This window comes from Talpa occidentalis, unplaced genomic scaffold (assembly GCF_014898055.3).
Source record: "Talpa occidentalis isolate TD23 unplaced genomic scaffold, MPIMG_talOcc4v2.1 talOcc4.12, whole genome shotgun sequence".
Lineage (NCBI taxonomy): Eukaryota > Metazoa > Chordata > Mammalia > Eulipotyphla > Talpidae > Talpa > Talpa occidentalis.
The window spans coordinates 45,319,007-45,335,240 of record NW_023601212.1 but is presented as its reverse complement, the minus strand read 5'-3'; positions in this window follow the sequence as shown (position 1 = coordinate 45,335,240).

Genomic DNA, 16,234 nt, shown 5'->3' with positions numbered 1-16,234 from the left:
TACTCGCAGCGTCTCCGCGCCGCCATGTTGCTCCGCCCCTCCTAAAATGTGTTTTTCTTATATAAAGATTGCTAGACAAATGAAAACATCCTTTGTAATAATTTTTGAATTTTAAGATATAAACCTTGATTCCAATATTCTTTTTTAATATTTTATTTTATATAATTCTTACATCATTTTTCATTTTTGCACAATGCATTTTCATTTTGGTTGTATTCCCCATACAATTGCACCCCCTCTTATTTTGACCTTAATCCTTCCTCTCCCCGCCCCTCCACCCCTCCTAACAGTGTGTGTCTGGTCCATAGTTGTTTGTTGATTTTGATTTTTACTTTGTATTAATTAGTCTTTTTCCTGGTCCCTTATTTGGGTTTTCTAGATTCCTGCTATGAGTGAGACTATCCGGTATTTTTCTTTTTCTTTCTGACTTATTTCACTGAGCATGATCCCTTCTAACTACATCCATCCATGTTGCTGCAAACTGCATGTGTTTATTTTTTTGATTGTTGAGTAATATTCCATTGTGTATATGTAACACATCGCCTTGATCCAGTCATCTATTTTTGGGCATTTGGGTTGTTTCCAAAGCTTAGCTATTGTAAATAGTGCTGCTATAAACATAGGGGTGCAGGTGCTCTTTGGAATTGATGTTTCTGTGTCCTTTGGGTAAATACCTAGGAGCGGAATTGCTGTATCATATGGAAGCTCTATGTTTAGTAGGTCCAGAAATCTCCACACAGCTCTCCATAGTGGTTGGACCAGTTTGCACTCCCACCAGCAATGCAGAAGAGTTCCTTTTTCTCCACAACCTCGCCAACATTTGTTGTTACTAGTTTTTTTAATATGTGCCATTCTCACTGGTATAAGGTGGTATCTCATGGTAGTTTTGATTAGCATTTCCCTGATTACAAGAGATGTTGAACATTTTTTCATATGCCTGTTGGCCATTTGCATTTCCTCTTTGGAGAAGTTTCTTCTTAGCTCTTCTGCCCATTTTTTGACTGGATTATTTTCTTTGTTTTTTTTGAGTCTCATCAGCTCTTTGTAGATTTTTGTGATCAGTCCTTTATCATTAGTGTTGTGTGCAAAAATGTGCTCCCAGTCGGTGGGGTTTCTCTTTGGTTTTGTTATTGTCTCTTTTGCCGTGCAGAAGCTCTTTAATTTGATGTAGTCCCAGCTGTTTATCTTTGCCTTCACTATCACTGCTTTGGGTGATGTGTCTGTAAAGATGTCTTTGAGGTGCTTGTCATGTAGTGTTTCACCTATATTTCCTGCTATATATTTTATGGCTTCAGGTCTTATGTCTAGTTCTTTAATCCATTTTGAGTTGGTTTTTGTGCATGGTTTGAGGTAGTAGTCAAGTGTCATTCTTTTGCATGTAGCGACCCAGTTTTCCCAGCACCATTTATTGAACAAACTTTCTTTGCTCCAGTGCATGTTCTTTGCTCCTTTGTCACAGATTAGTTGACCATAAATCTATGGGTTTATTTCTGGATTTCCTATTTGGTTCCATTGGTCCATGTGTCTGTTCTTGTTCCAATACCATGCATTTTTGATGATTATGGCTTTGTAGTATAGTTTGAAGTCTGGGAGTGTGATGTCTCCAGTCCCTTCTTTTTTTTTTAGGAGCACTTTGGCTATTCGGGTTTTTGGTGATTCCATATGAATTTCATCAATAATTGTTCTATTTCTTGGAAGACTGTCATTGAAATTTTTATTGGAATAACATTGAATCTGTAAATTGCTTTTGGTAGGATGACCATTTTGATAATGTTAATTCTTCCAATTGATAAGCAGGGGATGTCTTTCTATTTCTTTGTGTCTTCTTCTATTTCTTTTTACAGTGTTTTATAGTTTTCTTTGTATAGGTCCTTTACCTCTTTTGTTAGGTTTATTCCCAAGTATTTGATTTTTTTTTGTTTCAATAATAAAAGGGATTTTTTTTTTGATTTCTTCTTCTCAGATATATTGTTTGTGTATAGGAAGGCTACTGATTTTGTATGTTGATTTTGTATCCTGCCACTTTACTAAACTGATTGATTAGTTTAATTAGTTTTTCTGTGGAGTTTTGGGGTTCTCTATGTATATTATCATATCATCAAATGATAGGGATAGTTTAGGGATAGTTTAACTTCTTCCTTCCCTATTTGTATTCCTTGTATGTCTTTCTCTTGTGTTATTGCTCTGGCTAGGACTTCCAGTATTGAAAAGCAGTGGTGAGAGTGGACATCCTTTTCTTGTTCCAGATCTTAATGGAAATGCTTTCAGCTTTTCGCCATTGAGAACGATACTGGCTATGGGCTTGTCATAGATGGCCTTTATGATGTTGAGGTATGTTCCTTGTATCCCGAGAATATCAAAGGCCTTTATCATAAATGGGTGTTGTACTTTGTCAAAAGCTTTCTCAGCATCTATTGATATTTTCATATGGTTTTTATATATTTTTTTGTTGATGTGTTGGATAACGTCGATTGATTTTCGGATGTTGAACGATCCTTGTGTTCCTGGAATAAATCCTACTAGGTCGTGGTGAATTATTTTATGGATACATTGCTGGCATTCCAATATTCTTAACATATCTCTTTTTACATGAAAGACACCTTTTTTAAAGCACAAAATTCAATTTAGAATTTTTGTGAACAACAGAGAATCCCACTTACACCTACTTGGTATCACTGTCTATTCTCAAAAAGCAAGTTCAGGGAAAAATTATTTACAAAAGATCCTGAGATTGGCAAAAACATTGGTGAAATTTTTCATTTTTTACTTTAGAAATAATTTATTTTATGAGAAAATAATGTCTGGATGCTCTACCAACAAAAAATTAGGTGTTCTTTAAATGAAAACCAGGCAAAATTTAAAAGGCACTGGATCTCCCTGCTTCTAAATCTTTGCTAAGCTGGGGAAATTGAGCTATGCTAACAGGAATTTCAAGTTACCATTGATGATTCTCCAAAGTGGAGGTTACAGAGTGTAGTGACATTTCAGGAATAGACAATTGTAGGGTAAAGAAAATATCAGGCTTTTCTGCCCTCCCGCCATCAGGATAGATGATGGATCCTTGTCCTGAATGCATGCCTGATGGTGGGCACCTGGAATAGGGTGTGGGCATAGGTAGATGGGATTCAGCTGAGCTAAGACTGTGCTTTTAAGGGCGGCGTCACGGGGACGCCAGCAGCAGCAGCAGAAGCCCAAAGAGAAGAAGCCCGAAGCAGAAGCAGAGAACGCCAGAAAGCCCAGATAGAGTGAAGATTTGCTGGGGCCTGGGAGGACTGCCAGCCTCCCAGCCCCCCAGCACCCCTGCCTACCATGTGCCTGGTGAACCCCAATAAAAAACCTGCAAAAACCACTGAGGACTCTGACTCCTCCTTTACCTGGTCTGCATGGGATCAGAAAACCTGCACTGTGTCCAGTCCTGACCTTTACAACAATTCAGCTTTCACCCCAAATATCCATAATTGCTTCTTAGAACAGTTAGATTTGGTCAAAGCAGTACAACACAATTGGGCTTCAATATATGAGGCCATTATATTCTTTTACAATGATCATGAGGCCAAAGCAAGAAATACTGAAATCCCTCTTGGCTGGAAACTTCCAGTAAGTCACCAAAATGATGAGCACAAAGGGAAGAGGAGAGGCCCTGGCTATATGTTCTTCAGGCCCTTTAGAAGTTGGAGCTGTTCCCTTGGCCACATATGTGGAATCTAGGAGGGGAACTGAGCCTCAAAGGAATGGGTTCTATTCAAACAGGAATGATCCACATGTTCGCTTGCTGTTTCTGCTTAATCTCTTGGACTCTCTTCATTGCATCATTATTTTATTCCATAGAACTTGCTGGTATTTAACAGTTTCATTTCTATGTTTTTCAAATTCAAATGAATTATTCACTGTAAATGTTTTACCAGCCTGCTTTCTGAAATGCTTTGGCCCACCTGACTATGTGAAGATTGCAAATTCTTTCTGACACTTGAAATCACAAAATCTGAACACCTTGCATTTGTTGCAAGCAAACTAGATAAGCCTGGGGCAGAAATAACTTCTCCATAAGCATTTTAAAGCGGGTGGATGTCCTGGAACTAACTGCCTGCTTAGGAGGCTGGAGTAACAATAGAAATGTTAATAGAGTGTAGGGTAAATGATTTTCAGGCTTTTCTGCCCTCCTGCCTGATGGCGCCACCTGCATTTTGTTACATTGTTATATTCAGTTGTATTATTTACTTCTGTGGGCCATGGCTACAGTATTGATATATTAGTCAAGAGAAGCAGAGGCAGGAGAGAGAAGAGGAGAGAGAAGAGGAGAGAGAAAAGGGGAGAGAATGCCAGAGAGCCAAATAAAGAGTGAAGGTTTGCCAGGGGCTGGGAGGCCTGCCAGCCTCCTGCCCCCACACCCCCTGCCTACCATACACCTGGTTGCTGCACTACCTGTAAAAAGCTCAATAAAAGCCTGAGAAAGCCACTGAGGGCTCCAGGACTCTCCTTTACCCGTCTTCTCCGATCATAGAGAACCAGCTTTGTGCCTTCCTGTTACTACACAGAATAATGCTTGTATGTGAGTGATTGTGATAACACCCGGAAGAATTCAACCCTCAGCGCGATTGTTTGGTGTTGGGTGTCTTGGTGGCTGGTGGTGCTATGGTGATCCCCACACTCTGCTCAGAGAGCCTTAGGAAGGGCTAAAATAAGCTGCCTTCAAGTGACTGTGCCAGGAGATTCTTTCTCTTGATTGAGGATTTGCAAGACTAGAAACATGTTTTGTGAAGGGTAGTGCTGTTTCTGCTTTTTTTGGAAATACAGTGTGCAGGCTGCCTGCACTGTATCTGGTAAAGTGCTCTTTTTTCTTCCCACCTGGTGTTGGTGTCATCAGTGTTTCTGCCTTTACAGAGACCTTAAGATGCTGGTTAGATGGGGGCTTTTCTCTCCCTTTTCTAATAAATCTTAAACCATTCTGATTGTTAGTTTTCTTCCTACCTTCTTGCCATTCTTTTCTTACACGCTAACATCTAGAATTATTTGCCATTTGCAAGGACAGTATTCAAAATATTTAACAACTGGCATGGTACAGGATCAATCAATCAGAGTGGACACAAGGCATCTTCTCTGATGCACGTAGTGTTAAATTCTTAGCTGGGGAAGTCCCTGGGGTCCAGGTTGACAGGAGTGCTAGTGACAGAAAATGTGGAACTATTTCAAAATGCGTAACCTATGAGGCTCTTCCAGTGAACATTGGTTGAAATTTAGCTCTGGTGACAAGTAACTTTATTTGCAACTTTGTTTACTCCCTAAGAAAGTGAGTCCTGCAGATAGATTAAAAAAATATTGTATGCAGATACAGTAGAATAGTATTCAGCCTTAAAAAGGAAGGATATCCTACCCCTTTGTGACAGCATGGATGAACCTAGAGGAAATGGGGATTGTTTTTCAATGGATATAACGTTTTTCACATGTAAGATGAATAAGTTCCAGAGATCAGCTATAAAACATAGTACCTAGAGTTAACAGAATATGTTAAAGGGATTGATTTCATGGTAATTATTCTTCCAAAGGAAAAAAAATTCCACAAAGGATACGAGGACATTTTTGGAGGTGATGGATGAACTTATTACCTTGGTTGTGGTGATGATATCATGGGCATGTGGTATATACCTATTCCAGGTTCATCAAATGTGTGAAGTTATTCTTGTGTATCAGTTATGTTGATGAACATAGAACTGAGGCTCAATGGCACAGAAGCCATTAATCATACCACGCACTTTCGAGAAAAGAAATAGTTTATTGGAAGGTCACCTAGCAAAGAGACTGGAGGCAAGTTTCTTAAATCAGTCTCCCTAAAGATGGGGCTTTGGGCAATATTTAATGGATTGGGAAACAACGAATGTACAGAAAAATGCAAGTTGATAGATTCTGCTTGGTTGCTATCTGGAGTAACTTGAATTTGGATCCACCCAGAACTACAAAGAAACCTAAGTACCCATCACTTTTAATGTTGTCAGTTTAACCATGAACTGGACATCTTGGGTCCTTTTTCCTACGGTAGTTTTTATTCAAGGCAGTGAAAGCGCACTTTGAGGATAGCTCACCTTCTGGACCTGTGATCTGAAGCACAACTTGTCAGCTTGTGAAAATATTTTTTTTTTCCATTTAAGAGATGGGTTTGGGTATTTTTGTTCTATTATTTTACTTTCTCAAGCTCTGCTGGTCTAGGAAGAAAAGCAGAAATGGGAAAAGAAAGCTTGAAAAGGAAAATGGTGAGATGGAAGGAGCACCCCAGTTACAATTATACCCTTAGTAAAACTAAGAAAGGAAAGTGGGTGCTGGTAATGGTTCTCTGTTCATGAAGTGGGGTGATCAGTGTTGATGAGGGTAGACTAGTTGGTAGAGCTGGGATAGAGTTTGATTCCTGTTTGGAGGGATGGAGAAAATGGCTGGAGCTGAAAATCTGGAGAAGATGGGGAAGGGCATTGTGGCTTCCTTGAGGAGACTTGGGAGATAAGGCAGTTGGTGTCTGTGAAGCGAGATTTGGAGGCAATAGGGATCTGTGGAGTAAAGTGCTGCTTGCCCTGTAATTTAGCCACCTGTCCATTCTCCCTGTAAAATTTCCCTAATGTTTTGGAGAGAGCATTTCCTTGGTGGGGGTATTTGGTAAAGTTCTAAGATCTGGTCTCCACAACACCTAAGGGGTGCTTGAGTCCTTACTACATGCCAGGCATTACTCTAAAGCATTTTTCAGCTTTGCAGAAACTTTAGGAGGCAGGTGCTGTTAACATCATCCCCACTGTGCAGATCAAGAAACAGAGGCTCAGAGGGATTAAGCAACTTGTTCTGTTTCCAAGAGCTAGACAGTGGCAGAGTGGAGTTCAACCCAGACTCTGGGTTCTAATTGCCAACCTATCACCCAATATCACCTCTCTTTCAGAAATTTTACATGGCAATCAGACTGTCAACCCTGTCAGCTGGCATGTTTACTGTGACAATGACTTAATGAAAGGATTAATTTTCTCCCCCAAAATGCTACTCATCAGACCAGCTCTGACTAGAGTCAACTAGAAGGCATGATACATTACTTGGTCATTTGCTATTTGGGGACAATCCAGACCAACTGCAATATTTGGGAAAAGGCCCAATGGTCTAGCAGAGACTTTCAAGAGTGAGAGGGAAGTCAATTTTTTTGGGTTTTATTTTCCCGCATAAGTTCCTGATTGCTGCTGTAACAAATTGCCATCAACTTTGTAGTTTGAGACAACAGAATTTTTTTCCCTTATAGTTGTGTTGGCCAGAAGTCCAAAATCAGTCTGCTAAATTCAAGATGTCAGAAGCATTAATTCCTTTTGGAGGCTCTAGGGGAATCCATTTCTTTGTCTTTTCTAGCTTTTAGAGACTTCCCACATTCTTTGGCTCATCACCCATTCTTCCATCTTCAAAGCTTTTTCTCTCCTTTCTGGTTTCCTGTTTCCCTCTTATAAGGACCCTTGTGATTTTATTATCCTGGATTATATGCCCATCTCAGCATTCTTAAACAATCCACATCTGCAACATCACTTCAACTACATGAAGTTCAGGACATGCCATCCCAAATATGCTACTTGGCCATATTGGTCAATTTGTGCTGAAGATACTTGAAAAGCAACAGATGCAGGGCTCTCTGACCTTCCCCTTTCTACCCTCAAACAGGACATAAAATTGCCCACAAGAAAGGTCTCCTCTCCATACAAGGATTAAAAAATGTCGCTATCACCAGATTTTGCAAGGGATGTTGAAATGGATCCGTATAACCACATTTACTAAAATAACCATCATCTTCCACTAGTTTTCCCTCCCATATCTCTTCTAGTCACTTCCCCACAACTCATTGACACAATCAACTTTGTCATTTTTCTCCCCCAACAAATATATCATTTCTTTGTCTAAAAGATACATAAGCTTTGTGCTTTAATCACTTCATTGAGTCTTTATTCTCTTAAGACTCCCACATATTTGTTAAAATTTGATTAAACCTGTCAGCTTCTTTCCTATTAATCTCTCTTATTCAATTTAGTTCTTATTCCCAGTTGGAGACCCTAAGTGAGTAGAAGAGAATATTTTCTTTTCCTACACATGTAAGCTAAGATATCTAAGTTTCCAGGGGATTAGGATTCACTGTCGCATATTCCCATCCTTCCCCAAGGGAGGTACTGAGTCTGTCTAATGACCAACTACTGCATTCACAGAATAGTTTTGGTTGTCTAATAAGCATATTCTCAGTTGGGCTGTGAACCAACTAATGGTAGGGTCCTGGCATATTTCCTAATAAATCTAAAATTCCCTTTTGCTTTCTTTGATCTAAAAATTAATTTTCAGCAGCTACATTAACATTATACCTGCCAAAATGCTGACAGTAGCTTGCAGAGTCAACTGGTGAAACACATGACTAAAAAGGGTTTCCCAGTTCCCAAAGCCCAGGCAGTCTGGGCACCATCTGGTTTCCCCAAGGTGAGTCTTCAGGCACCCTTTCCAGCCCAGTCAGCCACACAGAGTTCAGTCATACAGGTGTGTGTCTTAGTTTAGGGTTTCTAGAGTTATTAGTTTACCAGAAACCTAGATTTATAAGAAACTTGAGAAACCGTCTGCTGACTTCTTTTGTCAATGAGGAAATGGACGGGTCATCGTATCACAGGGCAAGCAGTCCTTTACTCCACAAGTTGCTCAGAAACTTGTGCAAATTTAGATGAGCATTCTTAACTTCTCTAAGTTTCCTTATATAAAACACAGTGACAGCATCCTCTGTCTCCTGGGGTTTGGATGACAGCATAAATGAGGGAATGTATAAACACAATGTCTAGGGAAATGCCCAACTTACACGCTACCTGCTTTCATGTGCCTTTAATATTCACAGGTGAAGCTTTCAGAAAAGGAGAGACCAGGTCTAAGTGGAGCTGGACACCTGAAATACCACTGCTTAGCACAGGTTTCTGAGGGCAGCCCTGAACCCTGCCCTTTTCCCTGTTGCCAATGTCAAAGAAGTATGACCCAATCTGGGTGCCTCTCTCTTCAATTCATGGTCCCCAGGGTGGAAGACCCATAAAATTCCTCTGAGGAAATATTATAGTTAAGAGCCAAGTGGAAAATGTTCAAATGACATTTCCTTTTAAAAAACTTGATGTAACGTTGCTTTACAAAATCATATAAAGTTCAGCAGTAGATTCAGTAAATGTATAACCACACCTCTCACCAAAATTCCACCACCATTCACCACTATCAAATCATCTCCCTCTACCCATCCCTCCCCCCCTCTCTCCCGTCTCTGATAACTGCTATTCTGCTGTCAGAGTCTAAGAGTTACTTGTGTTGGGTTTTGTTAGTTCATTTGCATTCTTTATATGCCACATATGAATAAAAATTCTGGTATTTGTCTTTCTCTCTCTGACTTATTTTCCTTAGCACAATCACCACAGATTCCATCTGTGTTGTTGCAAAACTGTGCCCTAGATGAGGTCAGTAATAAAACCCACCTCATAGACCTACTGTGAGGAGTAAATGGATTAATATGTAGAAAATGCAATGCCAGTGCTCAAAATATTGGTTGTTTTTATTACTAATATTCCTAGTAGAGGAAGAAGAAAAAGGAGAAGTGAAGAGAGGCTAAGAAAATTCAGGGAAGTTCCAGGTCACAGTAGTTATCAGAAAGGAGAGGATATCAATGAGAAAACAAAACCTAGGAAGAGGTATATGGATTGGATCATAAGGAAATTTTAGGGAGATATGAGAGCAGTTTGAGTGGTGGCAAGGAAGGAAACCGTAACTTGAGGGGAAAGGAGAATGATCAAGGCTGAGCAGAAGAAAGAAGAGAAGGAAAAGACAGCTGATTGCTGAGCCAAGTAGCTCCTGATGAAGGGTGGATAAGGTGCAGTTATTATCTCATTTGCACATACCTTGAAGGAGCAATGGCCCTCGCATGCCTGTGTAGAGGTAGCTCATGCCAGCCAGCTCTTGAAGCTCTGTTCTGTGCTTTCAGCTGACTGCTTTTCCCAGCTCAAGGAAGTCTCATGTGAACATTTCTTAGGTCAGCTTACCTAGAAATTGCTGTAAGAAGAGTGAACTTCTGGTTTCTTACCATCAGCCCCGTGGTTCCGCTTTTTATTTGTTTTCTACAATTTTTTTTTTTGCACTTGTTTTCAAATGGTTCCTTGATGGTAGGTTTTTGTAGTTATTTTTGACTCCAGGAAAGGAATGCCTATTAGTTATAGAACATTGTCTGAGCAGAGGAAGTGACTTTGGGGCCAAAATTAAACCTTAATTAACCTGGTGGTTTTGAGCTGGGTGATTAAGAATTTAGGGTATCTCTGTTGGTATCTAAAATTTCTGGAGGAGTCAGTTTTACAAATCGTGGGATTCTTCCTTCCTTCTCCCCAGCAGCTGTCACTCACCAGATCTCAAAATCTGGTATAGAGGTGATATATTGTTTGGTCATTTAGGGGCAATCCAGACCAATTGTAGGATTTGGAAGAAAAGGTGTGTAGGTCATTGCCTCTTTAAATGAATAATAAAACAATTATTAAGTGATAGGATCTGCACTCTAGGGATCATTTTTTTCAACAGTGAATAAAATATACAATAATTTCTATGTAGAATTTAGGTGGGGAGGCTGGGCAGTTAAACAAGCATAACTCATTGTAGTGCCAGGAAGGCACAGAGCTGGTTCTCTATGATTGGAGCAGATGGGTAAAGGAGAGTCCTGGAGCCCTGGGTGGCTTTCTCAGTCTTATATTGAGCTTTTACATTAATGCAACAACCAGGTACATGGCAGTCATGGGTGCCGGGGGGCCAGGAGGCTGGTAGGCCTCCAAGCCCCTGGCAAGTCTTCACCCTTTACTGGGCTCTCTCTCTCTCTCTCTCTCTCTCTCTCTCTCTCTCTCTCTCTCTCTCACCCCCCCCTCTCTCCCCCTGTCTGAAAGCATTTTTCTCCTCATCATACCTAGGATTAATACCAAACTTCTTGCTCTGACCTAAAATCACCTATGTGAGTTGTCCTTATCTACTTCCCCTTACTTTCTATGCATCAACTGTTAGCAGGCAAACTGAGAGTCACCTGGAAACTCCCAACCTTGGATGCTCTAAAGGGATTCTGCCATCTGCCCCATAAGGACAAAGCAGACTCTTAGTGTGTAAGATCTTTAAAAGAATGATTGTGCATAGAGAGGGAAGAAGAGGAAGGATATAGTTTCCCAATGAAACACCCAAAGTTACCCATCTCCTTGTGGGTAAGTGCCCAGTCAAACAGGCTTGGCCCAAAGCAGGGTCACTGAGGCCCCAAAGCTTGCTGTAAGTCTAAGATACCTTCTGGCAGGGAATCAAAGCAAAGGGGCGGTAGGAGCCAGGTAAGTCTGTGATGAAAGGAGTAAAATCAAAGTGCAAATCAAGATAAGGGCTGCCTTTGTAGCCTCCTACTTTTTCAAGTGTCTCTATATGTCTCAACTCCATGTGTCTCTTTCATGTCCCCCTAGTCCCTGGTGCAAGTCCAAAGCTGAGAAGCAAGCAGGCTCTTTTTCTTCACATCTCTCTGTCTCTTTCCAAGTGTCTCCCCTACTTGTGTCTTTCTATTCTGTGTCTCCCCACTGCACCTGGCTGCTTAGCTCCCCCCTCATTAGGTCGGGCAGGGAACATGGACCTCCCCTTTTACAGATATATTTCTGCTCACAGTTGCTACAGTCTCCTGTGTTCCTTGAGCACATAAAGTTCTTTTCTATCTTAGGGCCTTTCTTGGGCCTCCACGCTGCCTAGATGCTTTCTACATTAATATCTGAATACTTGACTCCTTTTCTTTCATGTCTCAGCCCAGAACTCATTTCTTCTGAGTGGCCTTCCCTGCCTATCACATCTACAGGATGTCCTGCCAAGTTGTCCTATTTCTGTAATTGTATTATTCAAATCTGCAATTATCTAGTTTGTTTATTTTTGGTGTGTCCCTCCTTTCTAGGAAGCAGACTTATAATATTTTCCTATCTGTCTGGTTTCCAATGATATAATTGCTCAGTGGATGAATTAATGGATCATTTAGAAAAAAAATGAAAAAAAAGGACTCTAGATCTTGGAAGTGGGTAGGAACTGAGTAAGAGGGAATTAACTCTTTGTTTTTGTTATTGCTACGTGGGCAACAAGCTGGATGGTAGTGTTATTTTTCTTCAGGAAAATGAAACATTAGAGGCTTTTTGGGGACCAGCGAGACTTCAGTTTTTGCTAAATTGATTTTGAGGTGCTGTGATTTCAATATACATTATGTATATGGTCTAGATCACCAAAGAGAGGGCTCCTCCTCTTTCTCTCTCTAGTCATTAAATCCGAGGTAATGAATTAAATTATTTAGGGAGAGATCATAGAATGAGAACAAAGCCTGGAGTAAGTATTTCAATATTACTTACAGGAGGAACAGATAATAGAGGAGACAATGCAAGTGTGACTACAGAGATGGAGGAAATGAATAGAATATGATGTCACAGATGGCAAGTAAGGAAACGGCACTGAATTAAAACAGAAATATTCACAAGATGTAAGAGTCAAGAGTTAATTGGTATTCTTAGAAAGAGAAGTTCCGATGGTGAGTATAATGGTCATGGTGGTGATGAAGATGTGGTGATGGTGGTGATGAGGATGGTAGTGGAGGTGATAGTGGTGTGATGGTAGTGGGGACACTTGTGCTGATAAAGGTGGAGTGATGGTGATGAGCACAGTGAGGGCAGTGGTGCTGATAATGGTAATGAAAATGGAGGTGGTGGCAGCAATGGTGATGGTGGAGGTGATGATGGGGGTGATAATAGTGGTGAAGGTGGTGGTGATGGGTAGTGGTGGTAATAATAATGGTGGTGGAGGACAGAATGAAGTTTATTGAGTTAAAAAAGGGAGAAGTACTAAAATAAATAAAGAAAAGAAAACTAAAAAGAAAGGAAAAAAAGGGAGGTGAATAATGAAGACAGAAGTGCTTTCAACTCCAGAGTCAGTCTGAGGCCAAATATGTGAGCAAGGAAAGATGAATACAGGGACTTCCTTGGCTAGTTGGAGTATAGGGAGTTAGCTGACTCTTGGGGTTATCAAGGCCATGAAATCTACATGGAAAGTTTGTGGGGGTCTCAACATTCGCCTGACCCCAATAGTCTAGGAGTCGAGCTGCCTGTTCTTTCTCCCTAGTGATCTTCTGTGGGTGGTGAAATAGCTGCAGGCAAGAGCTGGTCAAGAAAGACCAGTGGTTCCACCTAGAGGTCAGGACAATGCTATCACAGAATGCTAGCTCTCCAGCCAGACTTCTTGGCTCAAATCTTGTCTCTGCTATCTGTGTGACTCTGGGAACATCGCTCAATTTCTCTGTCTCACACGCCTTCTTATTTTTATTCAAAGATCTATTGTAGACTTATTTATAAGTTATTTTTTTTACCATATATCACTCTGGCATGTATGAAAAGGAAAAGAGGAATGGAAAATAAACTGGTTAAGATATTCTTCAAACTTTTTTATATTGGGAATATTCAAAATCACTTTCAACACCGAACTGCCAATGTCTATGTTTCTCTATTTCAGTAATTCTCAAGATGTGGCCCCTGGATCAGCAGAATGTGAATGTCACTTTCTTCAATTTAAAGTATTGAAAACAAAATGTTGCATCATACATCATAAAGCAATGCTGGGGGTAAGCAGCTTCCATGTGATTCTTCCTTCTTTATACTCTCAGAGATTATCATGGAGACCAGTTTGTCAGGCTTCATTCATAAAAACGTGGGTATAGATCTCTATAGAGGATCCCATCATGCCTCACCCCATCCCATTTCCTGGCCCACTACCTAGAACTATTTCCATGAAAATGAATTAAAATAAACAAATTAAAGGGAAAAATAAAATTTTGTCAGTTCCATGAATGTATTTCTATCCCCTAAAGAATTAATGGGTTTTTATTTATCACCCATTCCCCCCCACCCCCCGTGCCCCACCCTGCTGATAAGAGTTGGCTGTTACCACTTTCTCACCCTGCCACTGGAGTATTGCCCTCACTGAGCTACATCCTTGAGGGGCATCTTGCAGATCAATAATGATCTGAGATGGGGGTTCAAAGTGCCAGCCCCTTGTCTTCAAGTGGGAGCTTTAGGGCTTCCCGTAGTTAGGGTGATGCTTGACTACAGTTGAACCTACATTTTTGTTGAACCCCTTTGTCCACCTTATCCTGCTTTCCTTATTTTCTCTGACCTGGGCGCACCCTTGATAAATTGCAAGCACCCAAAACCCATCTAACACATTCTTTCCCTTATTTGATTTTGTTACCAAAGTAGGAAAAATAATTTAAGCTTTCTAACTCTTTCTGGTTTCATTATGAGACAGGATTTAAAATGTTATACTTGGATTATGGCAGGCACAAATAAGATCTATATTATCAATTTTATTGCTACTGCTGCTGGTGTTATTAGTGATTGTTTTGGTGGTTAAATCCTATTTGGAGCTGAATACAGTGACTTAGTTCTTACAATGTACTGCCACCTTCTGGGGAAACAAAGGAATAAAAAATTCAAAGTAGCTTCAAATGTTGGTTTCATGTAGCAGGATTGACGATCTAAATTTTTAGGTATAAGAGACTGGCAAGGCCAATGTAATACTTAATTGTTTTTCTATGTCATCTTAAATATATCATTTTATTCTCATTTATTTATTTATTTATTTAAGAACTGGGGTCCAGGTCAGAGGCGCCGGAGGGTGAGAGAATTCACCAGAGACAGAGCAGTGAGCAGAACAGACAGATGGACCGAAGACACTGCTGAAGGGAGCAGTGGGAGAGGCAGGAGAGGTCTGCCACACCTTGTGGATTTCTCCCTGGCCGGCTGGGAATCAACCCGCGCTGCAGAGGCTGCAAACAACTTCACAGCACTGTGCTCAACCTGCTGCGCCACCGGGGAAGCCCTATCAATCATTTTATTCTTATTGCCCTAGAACATTCAGGCCCAAAGATACTTATTGCATTACTAAGTTATAGTGATCAGAGCATGGAAAGGGGAGTAAGAAAAACGTTTTCGCTATTAGCTATCTGTATCTGTGCATCCATCCAACAAATAAATGTATAGGGTATGCCTTGTCTGTGCTCAGTGCTTTAAGTCAGGTTGACTCATTTTACTCAATCTTAGTTTTTTCACATTTAAAATGGCGTTAATCTGGTTAATTTATTTCCTCTTTCAGGGAAAATACTTTCATGGCATTAAAATATTATTCTCATTCCCTTATTTTATTAAAAATACATTTTCTTAGAATTAGTTGTTGGGAATAAAATCAGATAGATACCATGGGGAGAAAACTAAGTGTGTTGCTGTATAATTAATTCTTGTAACTATATTGTGAAATATTTACTCAGACTTTTAAAAAAAGCAAAATCCCACTATGTACTATTTATAAAAGATGTAACTTAAGATGAAATGGCAAAGAGGTTGAAAATAACAGACATAGCAGACAAATACTAATAATAGCAAGACTGGTATGTCAATATTAGAAACAAGAAACAAGGTAGGGCCTCCCTGATGGCACAGGCAGTTGAGTGCCGCACTGTGAAGCTGTCTGTAGCCTCTGCAGCGCTGCTCAATCCCTGCCGGTGGGCAAGAATCCCACATGGCGAAGCATCTCCTATCTCGCCCCCTGCTCCCCTCAGCAGTGTATTTCTTCAGTCTGCCTGTAGTTCCCCACTCTGTATCCGGTGAATCCTCTCACCCTCTCGCACATCTGGCCTGTACCCCGATTCTTGTATAAAAATAAATAAATCTTAAAAAAAAGAAACAAGATGAATTTTAAACAGAGACTTAAAGGTTAAGATTATTTCGTCAAAAATCATAATGATAATAGCAGATATTTATGGAGCACTTACGACATGTCACACACTGAGTGCTTTACATGAAGACATTACATCATCTAGTCCTTAGAATACAATTTCATTATTGCCCCCATTCAATAGTTAAAATAATTGAAGCACAGAGAAGAGGTAGGTGGGCTCTTAAGTATCCCAAATCATAATTCTTAAGCATTATGCCATGCAATTAATACCACATCTTTGAAAAATATAAAGCAAAATCTGTTAGGAATATCCCTATATTTTCTTCTAATATCTTAAAAGTTTTTTTTTATGTTTTTTAAAAATTATATTATTATGTGTTTTACTGTCTCCTTTCTGGATACTATAAACTACACCAGAAGGTGGGTTACTATAAACTACACCAGAAGGTGGATTCATAGTCTTAGGACTCTC